Below are 13,970 nucleotides of genomic sequence, written 5' to 3' on the forward strand. Positions count from 1 at the left end.
ACACCTTTGTAGGGATGGTTTTTCACCTATTACTAAATTAAACTTGCTTCATTGGAAAGGCAGCAAGATGCATCCTCATTTCAATGTCTACTGAAATAATACAGGTTGACACCAGGAAACATTAACGCCACTGCATCCTTGCTGCTTTCTCATGTGGAAGTCTGTTTAATGTGAAAACAAGGTGATATCTAATTAGCACACAGGTAAGGAATTAAGAAAATCTTTATTTAAGGGTGAAGATGTTTCTCACAAAATCGTTGCCCCAATGCATCATTGAAATTCAAGCTGGAAAGATGATTTTAATATATCACTTGTACATTTTGTATTGCTCTTCTGGTGACAATGTAGTTTGTTTTTGTCAATTACCATTTTAATAATAGGGTAAAGAAAATTAAGTGGATTTTTGAAAGAAAACAATACTGTCAATATACTATCAAAACAAATTAAAATGGTAAAAGTTATTGTACTTTAAGTAAAAATAAAAGAGCCAAAATATCAATCCCAGTTTTGGATTACTTTAATTAACAAAAAAAATGCATATAGCAAAGGATAGTTTCAATCTGCCTACCTCTGGGTTATGGGCCCAGCATGCTTCCATTGCAGTACTCTGCTGCACATGTAAGTGCAAGAGATCCTGAAGCACTCACTCATCATGGGAAAGTACCAATGTGTTTCTTCATTGGTTGATGGAAGAAACATCTTACAAAAACTCTCCAGATTATTGACTTTTTAAAGTTTTTCTAGGAAACGTTCTAGATGAATGCTTATTAGCCTTTGTCAGTATGTACTTTTGCAAAGTGTCTCTGTGGCGCAATTGGTTAGTGTGTAAGGCTATTAACCAAAAGGTTGGTGGTTCAATCCCACCCAGGGACGTAATTGACCTTGTGATCAGATTTTGGTGATATTTAAGTAGACAAGTCAAAATTTCAAACCCCATCTTATTGTGTAGGGTACCTGGCCTTCTCTGATGTAATCAGAGTTAGATTTGATTCATTGATTTTATAAAAACAGCTAGGAAGCACAATTTAGCAGTGGTTTGCAGAGAAAAAAAATATGCTGGCAGAAAAATCCAATTGAGTGATTAAACAGATCTTCATTTTCTGGCTTTATTTTTATGCTAACAAATTTGTTCTCTGAAAAGTGTCCACAAAGCCAAGTCTCTGATTAACACCTTTGTAAGGATGGTTTTTCACCTATTACTAAATTAAACTTGCTTCATTGGAAAGGCAGCAAGATGCATCCTCATTTCAATGTCTACTGAAATAATACAGGTTGACACCAGGAAACATTAACGCCACTGCATCCTTGCTGCTTTCTCATGTGGAAGTCTGTTTAATGTGAAAACAAGGTGATATCTAATTAGCACACAGGTAAGGAATTAAGAAAATCTTTATTTAAGGGTGAAGATGTTTCTCACAAAATCGTTGCCCCAATGCATCATTGAAATTCAAGCTGGAAAGATGATTTTAATATATCACTTGTACATTTTGTATTGCAATCTTCTGGTGACAATGTAGTTTGTTTTTGTCAATTACCATTTTAATAATAGGGTAAAGAAAATTAAGTGGATTTTTGAAAGAAAACAATACTGTCAATATACTATTAAAACAAATTAAAATGGTAAAAGTTATTGTACTTTAAGTAAAAATAAAAGAGCAAAAATATCAATCCCAGTTTTGGATTACTTTAATTAACAAAAAAAAATGCATATAGCAAAGGATAATTTCAATCTGCCTACCTCTGGGTTATGAGCCCAGCATGCTTCCATTGCAGTACTCTGCTGCACATGTAAGTGCAAAAGATCCTGAAGCACTCACTCATCATGGGAAAGTACCAATGTGTTTCTTCGTTGGTTGATGGAAGAAACATCTTACAAAAACTCTCCAGATTATTGACTTTTTAAAGTTTTTCTAGGAAACGTTCTAGATGAATGCTTATTAGACTTTGTCAGTATGTACTTTTGCAAAGTGTCTCTGTGGCGCAATTGGTTAGTGTGTAAGGCTATTAACAAAAGGTTGGTGGTTCAATCCCACCCAGGAATGTAATTGACCTTGTGATCAGATTTTGGTGATCTTTCAGTAGACAAGTCAAAATTTCAAACCCCCTCTTATGGTGTAGGGTACCTGGCCTTCTCTGATGTAATCAGAGTTAGATTTGATTCATTGATTTTATAAAAACAGCTAGGAAGCACAATTTAGCAGTGGGTTGCAGAGAAAAAGAAATATGCTGGCAAAAAAATCAAATTGCGTGATTAAACAGCTCTTCATTTTCTGGCTTTATTTTTATGCTAACAAATTTGTTCTCTGAAAAGTGTCCACAAAGCCAAGTCTCTGATTAACACCTTTGTATGGATGGTTTTTCACCTATTACTAAATTAAACTTGCTTCATTGGAAAGGCAGCAAGATGCATCCTCATTTCAATGTCTACTGAAATAATACAGGTTGACACCAGGAAACATTAACGCCACTGCATCCTTGCTGCTTTCTCATGTGGAAGTCTGTTTAATGTGAAAACAAGGTGATATCTAATTAGCACACGGGTAAGGAATTAAGAAAATCTTTATTTAAGGGTGAAGATGTTTCTCACAAAATTGTTGACCCAATGCATCATTGAAATTCATGCTGGAAAGATGAATTTAATATATCACTTGTACATTTTGTATTGCTCTTCTGGTGACAATGTAGTTTGTTTTTGTCAATTACCATTTTAATAATAGGGTAAAGAAAATGAAGTGGATTTTTGAAAGAAAACAATACTGTCAATATACTATTAAAACAAATTAAAATGGTAAAAGTTATTGTACTTTAAGTAAAAATAAAAGAGCCAAAATATCAATCCCAGTTTTGGATTACTTTAATTAACAAAAAAAAATGCATATAGCAGAGGATAGTTTCAATCTGCCTACCTCTGGGTTATGGGCCCAGCATGCTTCCATTGCTGTACTCTGCTGCACATGTAAGTGCAAGAGATCCTGAAGCACTCACTCATCATGGGAAAGTACCAATGTGTTTCTTCGTTGGTTGATAGAAGAAACATCTTACAAAAACTCTCCAGATTATTGACTTTTTTAAGTTTTTCTAGGAAACGTTTTAGATGAATGCTTATTAGCATTTGTCAGTATGTACTTTTGCAAAGTGTATCTGTGGCGCAATCAGTTAGTGTGTACGGCTATTAACCAAAAGGTTGGTGGTTCAATCCCACCCAGGGACGTAATTGACCTTGTTATCAGATTTTGGTGATCTTTAAGTAGACAAGTCAAATTTCATACCCCCTGTTATTGTGTAGGGTACCTGGCCTTCTCAGATGTAATCAGAGTTAGATTTGATTCAGTGATTTTATAAAAACATCTAGGAAGCACAATTTAGCAGTGGGTTGCAGAGAAAAAGAAATATGCTGGCAAAAAAATCAAATTGCGTGATTAAACAGCTCTTCATTTTCTGGCTTTATTTTTATGCTAACAAATTTGTTCTCTGAAAAATGTCCACAAAGCCAAGTCTCTGATTAACACCTTTGTAGGGATGGTTTTTCACCTATTACTAAATTAAACTTGCTTCATTGGAAAGGCAGCAAGATGCATCCTCATTTCAATGTCTACTGAAATAATACAGGTTGAAACCAGGAAACATTAACGCCACTGCATCCTTGCTGCTTTCTCATGTGGAAGTCTGTTTAATGTGAAAACAAGGTGATATCTAATTAGCACACAGGTAAGGAATTACGAAAATCTTTATTTAAGGGTGAAGATGTTTCTCACAAAATTGTTGCCCCAATGCATCATTGAAATTCAAGCTGGAAAGATGATTTTAATATATCACTTGTACATTTTGTATTGCTCTTCTGGTGACAATGTAGTTTTTTTTGTCAATTACCATTTTAATAATAGGGTAAAGAAAATTAAGTGGATTTTTGAAAGAAAACTATACTGTCAATATACTATTAAAACAAATTAAAATGGTAAAAGTTATTGTACTTTAAGTAAAAATAAAAGAGCAAAAATATCAATCCCAGTTTTGATTACTTAAATTAACAAAAAAAAATGCATATAGCAAAGAATAGTTTCAATCTGCCTACCTCTGGGTTATGGGTCCAGCATGCTTCCATTGCAGTACTCTGCTGCACATGTAAGTGCAAGAGATCCTGAAGCACTCACTCATCATGGGAAAGTACCAATGTGTTTATTTGTTGGTTGATGGAAGAAACATCTTACAAAAACTCTCCAGATTATTGATTTTTTAATGTTTTTCTAGGAAACGTTCTAGATGTATGCTTATTAGCCTTTGTCAGTATGAACTTTTCACAAAGTGTCTCTGTGGCGCAATTGGTTAGTGTGTTCGGCTATTAACCAAAAGGTTGGTGGTTCAATCCCACCCAGGGACGTAATTGACCTTGTGGTCAGATTTTGGTGATATTTAAGTAGACAAGTCAAAATTTCAAACCCCCTCTTATTGTGTAGGGTACCTGGCCTTCTCTGATGTAATCAGAGTTAGATTTGATTCAGTGATTTTATAAAAAACAGCTAGGAAGCACAATTTAGCAGTGGGTTGCAGAGAAAAAAAATATGCTGGCAGAAAAATCCAATTGAGTGATTAAACAGCTCTTCATTTTCTGGCTTTATTTTTATGCTAACAAATTTGTTCTCTGAAAAGTGTCCACAAAGCCAAGTCTCTGATTAACACCTTTGTAAGGATGGTTTTTCACCTATTACTAAATTAAACTTGCTTCATTGGAAAGGCAGCAAGATGCATCCTCATTTCAATGTCTACTGAAATAATACAAGTTGACACCAGGAAACATTAACGCCACTGCATCCTTGCTGCTTTCTCATGTGGAAGTCTGTTTAATGTGAAAACAAGGTGATATCTAATTAGCACACAGGTAAGGAATTAAGAAAATCTTTATTTAAGGGTGAAGATGTTTCTCACAAAATTGTTGACCCAATGCATCATTGAAATTCATGCTGGAAAGATGAATTTAATATATCACTTGTACATTTTGTATTGCTCTTCTGGTGACAATGTAGTTTGTTTTTGTCAATTACCATTTTAATAATAGGGTAAAGAAAATGAAGTGGATTTTTGAAAGAAAACAATACTGTCAATATACTATTAAAACAAATTAAAATGGTAAAAGTTATTGTACTTTAAGTAAAAATAAAAGAGACAAAATATCAATCCCAGTTTTGGATTACTTTAATTAACAAAAAAAAATGCATATAGCAGAGGATAGTTTCAATCTGCCTATCTCTGGGTTATGGGCCCAGCATGCTTCCATTGCAGTACTCTGCTGCACATGTAAGTGCAAGAGATCCTGAAGCACTCACTCATCATGGGAAAGTACCAATGTGTTTCTTCATTGGTTGATGGAAGAAACATCTTACAAAAACTCTCCAGATTATTGACTTTTTAAAGTTTTTCTAGGAAACGTTCTTGATGAATGCTTATTAGCCTTTGTCAGTATGTACTTCTTGCAATGTGTCTCTGTGGTGCAATTGGTTAGTGTGTAAGGCTAATAACCAAAAGGTTGGTGGTTCAATCCCACCCAGGAACGTAATTGACCTTGTGATCAGATTTTGGTGATATTTAAGTAGACAAGTCAAAATTTCAAACCCCCTCTTATTGTGTAGGGTACCTGGCCTTCTTTGATGTAATCAGAGTTAGATTTTATTCAGTGATTTTATAAAAAACAGCTAGGAAGCACAATTTAGCAGTGGGTTGCAGAGAAAAAAAATATGCTGGCAAAACAAATCCAATTGAGTGATTAAACAGCTCTTCATTTTCTGGCTTTATTTTTATGCTAACAAATTTGTTCTCTGAAAAGTGTCCACAAAGCCAAGTCTCTGATTAACACCTTTGTAGGGATGGTTTTTCACCTATTACTAAATTAAACTTGCTTCATTGGAAAGGCAGCAAGATGCATCCTCATTTCAATGTCTACTGAAATAATACAAGTTGACACCAGGAAACATTAACGCCACTGCATCCTTGCTGCTTTCTCATGTGGAAGTCTGTTTAATGCGAAAACAAGGTGATATCTAATTAGCACACAGGTAAGGAATTAAGAAAATCTTTATTTAAGGGTGAAGATGTTTCTCACAAAATCGTTGCCCCAATGCATCATTGAAATTCAAGCTGGAAAGATGATTTTAATATATCACTTGTACATTTTGTATTGCTCTTCTGGTGACAATGTAGTTTGTTTTTGTCAATTACCATTTTAATAATAGGGTAAAGAAAATTAAGTGTATTTTTGAAAGAAAACAATACTGTCAATATACTATTAAAACAAATTAAAATGGTAAAAGTTATTGTACTTTAAGTAAAAATAAAAGAGCCAAAATATCAATCCCAGTTTTGGATTACTTTAATAAAAAAAAAAAGCATACAGCAGAGGATAGTTTCAATCTGCCTACCTCTGGGTTATGAGCCCAGCATGCTTCCATTGCTGTACTCTGCTGCACATGTAAGTGCAAGAGATCCTGAAGCACTCACTCATCATGGGAAAGTACCAATGTGTTTCTTCGTTGGTTGATGGAAGAAACATCTTACAAAAACTCTCCAGATTATTGACTTTTTAAAGTTTTTCTAGGAAACGTTTTAGATGAATGCTTATTAGCCTTTGTCAGTATGCACTTTCGCAAAGTGTCTCTGTGGCACAATCAGTTAGTGTGCACGGCCATTAACTAAAAGGTTGGTGGTTAAATCCCACCCAGGGATGTAATTGATCTTGTTATCAGATTTTGGTGATCTTTAAATTGACAAGTCAAAATTTCAAACCCCCTCTTATGGTGTAGGGTACCTGGCCTTCTCTGATGTAATCAGAGTTAGATTTGATTCATTGATTTTATAAAAACAGCTAGGAAGCACAATTTAGCAGTGGTTTGCAGAGAAAAAAAATATGCTGGCAGAAAAATCCAATTGAGTGATTAAACAGCTCTTCATTTTCTGGCTTTATTTTTATGCTAACAAATTTGTTCTCTGAAAAGTGTCCACAAAGCCAAGTCTCTGATTAACACCTTTGTAAGGATGGTTTTTCACCTATTACTAAATTAAACTTGCTTCATTGGAAAGGCAGCAAGATGCATCCTCATTTCAATGTCTACTGAAATAATACAAGTTGACACCAGGAAACATTAACGCCACTGCATCCTTGCTGCTTTCTCATGTGGAAGTCTGTTTAATGCGAAAACAAGGTGATATCTAATTATCACACAGGTAAGGAATTAAGAAATCTTTATTTAAGGGTGAAGATGTTTCTCACAAAATCGTTTCCCCAATGCATCATTGAAATTCAAGCTGGAAAGATGATTTTAATATATCACTTGTACATTTTGTATTGCTCTTCTGGTGACAATGTAGTTTGTTTTTGTCAATTACCATTTTAATAATAGGGTAAAGAAAATTAAGTGGATTTTTGAAAGAAAACAATACTGTCAATATACTATTAAAACAAATTAAAATGGTAAAAGTTATTGTACTTTAAGTAAAAATAAAAGAGCCAAAATATCAATCCCAGTTTTGGATTACTTTAATTAACAAAAAAAATGCATATAGCAGAGGATAGTTTCAATCTGCCTACCTCTGGGTTATGGGCCCAGCATGCTTCCATTGCTGTACTCTGCTGCACATGTAAGTGCAAGAGATCCTGAAGCACTCACTCATCATGGGAAAGTACCAATGTGTTTCTTCATTGGTTGATGGAAGAAACATCTTACAAAAACTCTCCAGATTATTGACTTTTTAAAGTTTTTCTAGGAAACGTTCTTGATGAATGCTTATTAGCCTTTGTCAGTATGTACTTCTTGCAATGTGTCTCTGTGGTGCAATTGGTTAGTGTGTAAGGCTAATAACCAAAAGGTTGGTGGTTCAATCCCACCCAGGAACGTAATTGACCTTGTGATCAGATTTTGGTGATATTTAAGTAGACAAGTCAAAATTTCAAACCCCCTCTTATTGTGTAGGGTACCTGGCCTTCTTTGATGTAATCAGAGTTAGATTTGATTCAGTGATTTTATAAAAAACAGCTAGGAAGCACAATTTAGCAGTGGGTTGCAGAGAAAAAAAATATGCTGGCAAAACAAATCCAATTGAGTGATTAAACAGCTCTTCATTTTCTGGCTTTATTTTTATGCTAACAAATTTGTTCTCTGAAAAGTGTCCACAAAGCCAAGTCTCTGATTAACACCTTTGTAGGGATGGTTTTTCACCTATTACTAAATTAAACTTGCTTCATTGGAAAGGCAGCAAGATGCATCCTCATTTCAATGTCTACTGAAATAATACAAGTTGACACCAGGAAACATTAACGCCACTGCATCCTTGCTGCTTTCTCATGTGGAAGTCTGTTTAATGCGAAAACAAGGTGATATCTAATTAGCACACAGGTAAGGAATTAAGAAAATCTTTATTTAAGGGTGAAGATGTTTCTCACAAAATCGTTGCCCCAATGCATCATTGAAATTCAAGCTGGAAAGATGATTTTAATATATCACTTGTACATTTTGTATTGCTCTTCTGGTGACAATGTAGTTTGTTTTTGTCAATTACCATTTTAATAATAGGGTAAAGAAAATTAAGTGTATTTTTGAAAGAAAACAATACTGTCAATATACTATTAAAACAAATTAAAATGGTAAAAGTTATTGTACTTTAAGTAAAAATAAAAGAGCCAAAATATCAATCCCAGTTTTGGATTACTTTAATTAAAAAAAAAAGCATACAGCAGAGGATAGTTTCAATCTGCCTACCTCTGGGTTATGAGCCCAGCATGCTTCCATTGCTGTACTCTGCTGCACATGTAAGTGCAAGAGATCCTGAAGCACTCACTCATCATGGGAAAGTACCAATGTGTTTCTTCGTTGGTTGATGGAAGAAACATCTTACAAAAACTCTCCAGATTATTGACTTTTTAAAGTTTTTCTAGGAAACGTTTTAGATGAATGCTTATTAGCCTTTGTCAGTATGCATTTTCGCAAAGTGTCTCTGTGGCACAATCAGTTAGTGTGCACGGCTATTAACTAAAAGGTTGGTGGTTAAATCCCACCCAGGGATGTAATTGATCTTGTTATCAGATTTTGGTGATCTTTAAATTGACAAGTCAAAATTTCAAACCCCCTCTTATGGTGTAGGGTACCTGGCCTTCTCTGATGTAATCAGAGTTAGATTTGATTCATTGATTTTTTAAAAACAGCTAGGAAGCACAATTTAGCAGTGGTTTGCAGAGAAAAAAAATATGCTGGCAGAAAAATCCAATTGAGTGATTAAACAGCTCTTCATTTTCTGGCTTTATTTTTATGCTAACAAATTTGTTCTCTGAAAAGTGTCCACAAAGCCAAGTCTCTGATTAACACCTTTGTAAGGATGGTTTTTCACCTATTACTAAATTAAACTTGCTTCATTGGAAAGGCAGCAAGATGCATCCTCATTTCAATGTCTACTGAAATAATACAAGTTGACACCAGGAAACATTAACGCCACTGCATCCTTGCTGCTTTCTCATGTGGAAGTCTGTTTAATGCGAAAACAAGGTGATATCTAATTATCACACAGGTAAGGAATTAAGAAATCTTTATTTAAGGGTGAAGATGTTTCTCACAAAATCGTTTCCCCGATGCATCATTGAAATTCAAGCTGGAAAGATGATTTTAATATATCACTTGTACATTTTGTATTGCTCTTCTGGTGACAATGTAGTTTGTTTTTGTCAATTACCATTTTAATAATAGGGTAAAGAAAATTAAGTGGATTTTTGAAAGAAAACAATACTGTCAATATACTATTAAAACAAATTAAAATGGTAAAAGTTATTGTACTTTAAGTAAAAATAAAAGAGCCAAAATATCAATCCCAGTTTTGGATTACTTTAATTAACAAAAAAAATGCATATAGCAGAGGATAGTTTCAATCTGCCTACCTCTGGGTTATGGGCCCAGCATGCTTCCATTGCTGTACTCTGCTGCACATGTAAGTGCAAGAGATCCTGAAGCACTCACTCATCATGGGAAAGTACCAATGTGTTTCTTCGTTGGTTGATAGAAGAAACATCTTACAAAAACTCTCCAGATTATTGATTTTTTAATGTTTTTCTAGGAAACGTTCTAGATGTATGCTTATTAGCCTTTGTCAGTATGCACTTTTTGCAAAGTGTCTCTGTGGCGCAATCGGTTAGTGTGTTTGGCTATTAACCGAAAGGTTGGTGGTTCAATCCCACCTAGGGACGTAATTAAACTTGTGATCAGATTTTGGTGATATTTAAGTAGACAAGTCAAAATTTCAAACCCCCTGTTATGGTGTAGGGTACCTGGCCTTCTCTGATGTAATCAGAGTTAGATTTTATTCAGTGATTTTATAAAAAAACAGCTAGGAAGCACAATTTAGCAGTGGGTTGCAGAGAAAAAAAATATGCTGGCAGAAAAATCCAATCCAGTGATTAAACAGCTCTTCATTTTCTGGCTTTATTTTTATGCTAACAAATTTGTTCTCTGAAAAGTGTCCACAAAGCCAAGTCTCTGATTAACACCTTTGTAAGGATGGTTTTTCACCTATTACTAAATTAAACTTGCTTCATTGGAAAGGCAGCAAGATGCATCCTCATTTCAATGTCTACTGAAATAATACAAGTTGATACCAGGAAACATTAACGCCACTGCTTCCTTGCTGCTTTCTCATGTGGAAGTCTGTTTAATGTGAAAACAAGGTGATATCTAATTAGCACACAGGTAAGGAATTAAGAAAATCTTTATTTAAGGGTGAAGATGTTTCTCACAAATTTGTTGACCCAATGCATCATTGAAATTCAAGCTGGAAAGATGATTTTAATATATCACTTGTACATTTTGTATTGCTCTTCTGGTGACAATGTAGTTTGTTTTTGTCAATTACCATTTTAATAATAGGGTAAAGAAAATGAAGTGGATTTTTGAAAGAAAACAATACTGTCAATATACTATTAAAACAAATTAAAATGGTAAAAGTTATTGTACTTTAAGTAAAAATAAAAGAGCCAAAATATCAATCCCAGTTTTGGATTACTTTAATTAACAAAAAAAAAATGCATATAGCAGAGGATAGTTTCAATCTGCCTACCTCTGGGTTATGGGCCCAGCATGCTTCCATTGCTGTACTCTGCTGCACATGTAAGTGCAAGAGATCCTGAATCACTCATTCATCATGGGAAAGTACCAATGTGTTTCTTCGTTGGTTGATAGAAGAAACATCTTACAAAAACGCTCCAGATTATTGACTTTTTTAAGTTTTTCTAGGAAACGTTTTAGATGAATGCTTATTAGCCTTTGTCAGTATGTACTTTTGCAAAGTGTCTCTGTGGCGCAATCAGTTAGTATGTACGGCTATTAACCAAAAGGTTGGTGGTTCAATCCCACCCAGGGACCTAATTGACCTTGTTATCAGATTTTGGTGATCTTTAAGTAGACAAGTCAAAATTTCAAACCCCCTGTCCCAAAGCTTCTGCCTTGTCTAATGTTTTGTGCAATGAGTTTACACTAGCATTTAAAACATTCCACATATCCATCCAATCAGCTGTCGGCGGAGACACCACATTCATTTGCTCCCGCTCCTCTCTAATATAGCCTTCTTCCTCAGACATGTCGACACACGTGTACCGACACACTTCACACACAGGGAATGCTTTTTCTGAAGACAGTTTCCCCACAAGGCCCTTTGGAGAGACAGAGAGAGAGAGTATGCCAGCACACCCCCCAGCGCTATATAACCCAGGAATAAAACAGTAACTTAATGTTTGCCCAGTAGTGCTGCTGTATGTAATTTGCGAATTATGTGCCCCCCCCCCCCCTCTTTTCAACCCTCTTGTCTAACGTGGTATAAGCAGGGTAGAGTCCGGGGAGCTTCCTCTCAGCGGTGCTGTGGAGAAAAAATGGCGCTGGTGAGTGCTGAGGGAGAAGCCCCGCCCCCTCGGAGGCGGGCTTCTGTCCCGCTTAAACTGTAAAATTGGTGGGGGCTTATACATATATAAAGTGCCCAGCTGTATATATGTTATATTTTTGCGAAAGAGGTTTATATTGCTGCCCAGGGCGCCCCCCCCTGCGCCCTGCACCCTTACAGTGACCGGAGTATGTGAGGTGTATGGGAGCAAAGGCGCACAGCTGCAGTGCTGTGCGTTACCTCAGTGAAGATCATGAAGTCTTCTGCCGCCTCTGAAGTCTTCTTTTCTTCTCATACTCACCCGGCTTCTATCTTCCGGCTCTGCGAGGGGGACGGCGGCGCGGCTCTGGGACGGACGGCGAGGGTGAGATCCTGCGTACCAATCCCACTGGAGCTAATGGTGTCCAGTAGCCTAAGAAGCAGGACCTTGCAACTCAGAGAGTAGGGCTGCTTCTCTCCCCTCAGTCCCTCGATGAGGGAGTCTGTTGCCAGCAGTGCTCCCTGAAAATTAAAAACCTAACAAAATACTTTCTGTCAGAAAGCTCAGGAGAGCTCCTGAAAAGCACCCAGTCTCCACTGGGTACAGTATCAAACTGAGGTCTGGAGGAGGGGCATAGAGGGAGGAGCCAGTGCACACCCAGAACTAAAGTCTTTCTTAAAGTGCCCATGTCTCCTGCGGAGCCCGTCTATCCCCATGGTCCTTACGGAGTCCCCAGCATCCTCTAGGACGTTAGAGAAAATAGGATTTTAATACCTACCGGTAAATCCTTTTCTCTTAGTCCGTAGAGGATGCTGGGCACCCGTCCCAGTGCGTACTGTGTCTGCAGTTATTAAATGGCCCTTAACTCCAGAACATTTATGTGGAGATGAAAACATCCAAGGAAAACTTGACCATCTTCCTTGGATGTTTTCCCCCTGTGTGACTGCTCTCCAGCCTCAGAGGGTTGCATCCGTGGTCCCTAGGATCCCGTCCTGGATCCCGAACCATCGCCCCTCTAGGTGGTGAGAACTGTGCAGCCACCAATGGAGTGAGATTCTGGTCTTGGAAGACAGGATTATCCTCCGGTGCATGTGTAGGTGGGATCCGGACCACTTGTCCAACAGGTCCCACTGGAACACTCTGGCATGGAACCTGCCAAACAGAATGGCCTCGTAGGCCGCAACCATCTTCCCCAGCAACTGAATGCATTGATGGATTAACACTCTTGCTGGTTTCAGAATTTGTTTGACCAGACTCTGGATCTCCAGAGCCTTTCCACTAGAAGAAAACCTCTTCTGTGTCCAGTATCACTCCCAAAAACAACAACCGCGTCATTGGGACCAACTGCGATTTTGGCAAGTTTAGGAGCCAACCATGTTGTTGAAGAACTGTCAGGGAGAGTAGATGTTTTGCACCAACTGGTCCCTGGATCTCGCCTTTATCAGGAGATCATCCAAGTACGGGATAATTGTGACTCCTTGCTTGCGAAGGAGAACCATCATTTCCGCCATCACCCTGGTGAAAATCCTCGGAGCCGTGGACAGACCAAACGGCAACGTCTGAAATTGGTAATGACAATCCTGAATTGCAAACCTCAGGTAGCTTGATGCAGTGGCTAAATGGGAACATATAAGTAGGCATCCTTTATGTCTACCAAAACCATGAAATCTCCTTTATCCCCCGGACTGGAGATCACTACCCTGAGAGATTCCATCTTGAAATTGAATTTCTTTAGGTAGAAATTAAGGGATTTCAGATTTAAGATTGGTCTGACTGAGCCGTCCGGCTTCGGGACCACGAAGAGGCTTGAATAAAAACCTTCTCCCTGCTGACTAAGGCTGATTTGAACAATCGGTGAGGGGGAACGTCTTGAAACCCCAGTTTGTACCCTTGGGACACTATTTGTAAAGCCCACGAGTCCAGGTCCCAATGAATCCAGAACTGACTGAAGAGTTTTAGACGTGCCCCCCACTGGTGCGGGCTCCTGCAAGAGAGCCCCAGCGTCATGCAGTGGATTTGGCAAAAGCAGAGGACGATCTCTGCTCCTGCGATCTTGAAGAGGCTACAGACCTCTTCCCTCTTTTCCTTCCTC

Source organism: Pseudophryne corroboree, unplaced genomic scaffold, assembly GCF_028390025.1.
Source record: "Pseudophryne corroboree isolate aPseCor3 unplaced genomic scaffold, aPseCor3.hap2 scaffold_519, whole genome shotgun sequence".
Lineage (NCBI taxonomy): Eukaryota > Metazoa > Chordata > Amphibia > Anura > Myobatrachidae > Pseudophryne > Pseudophryne corroboree.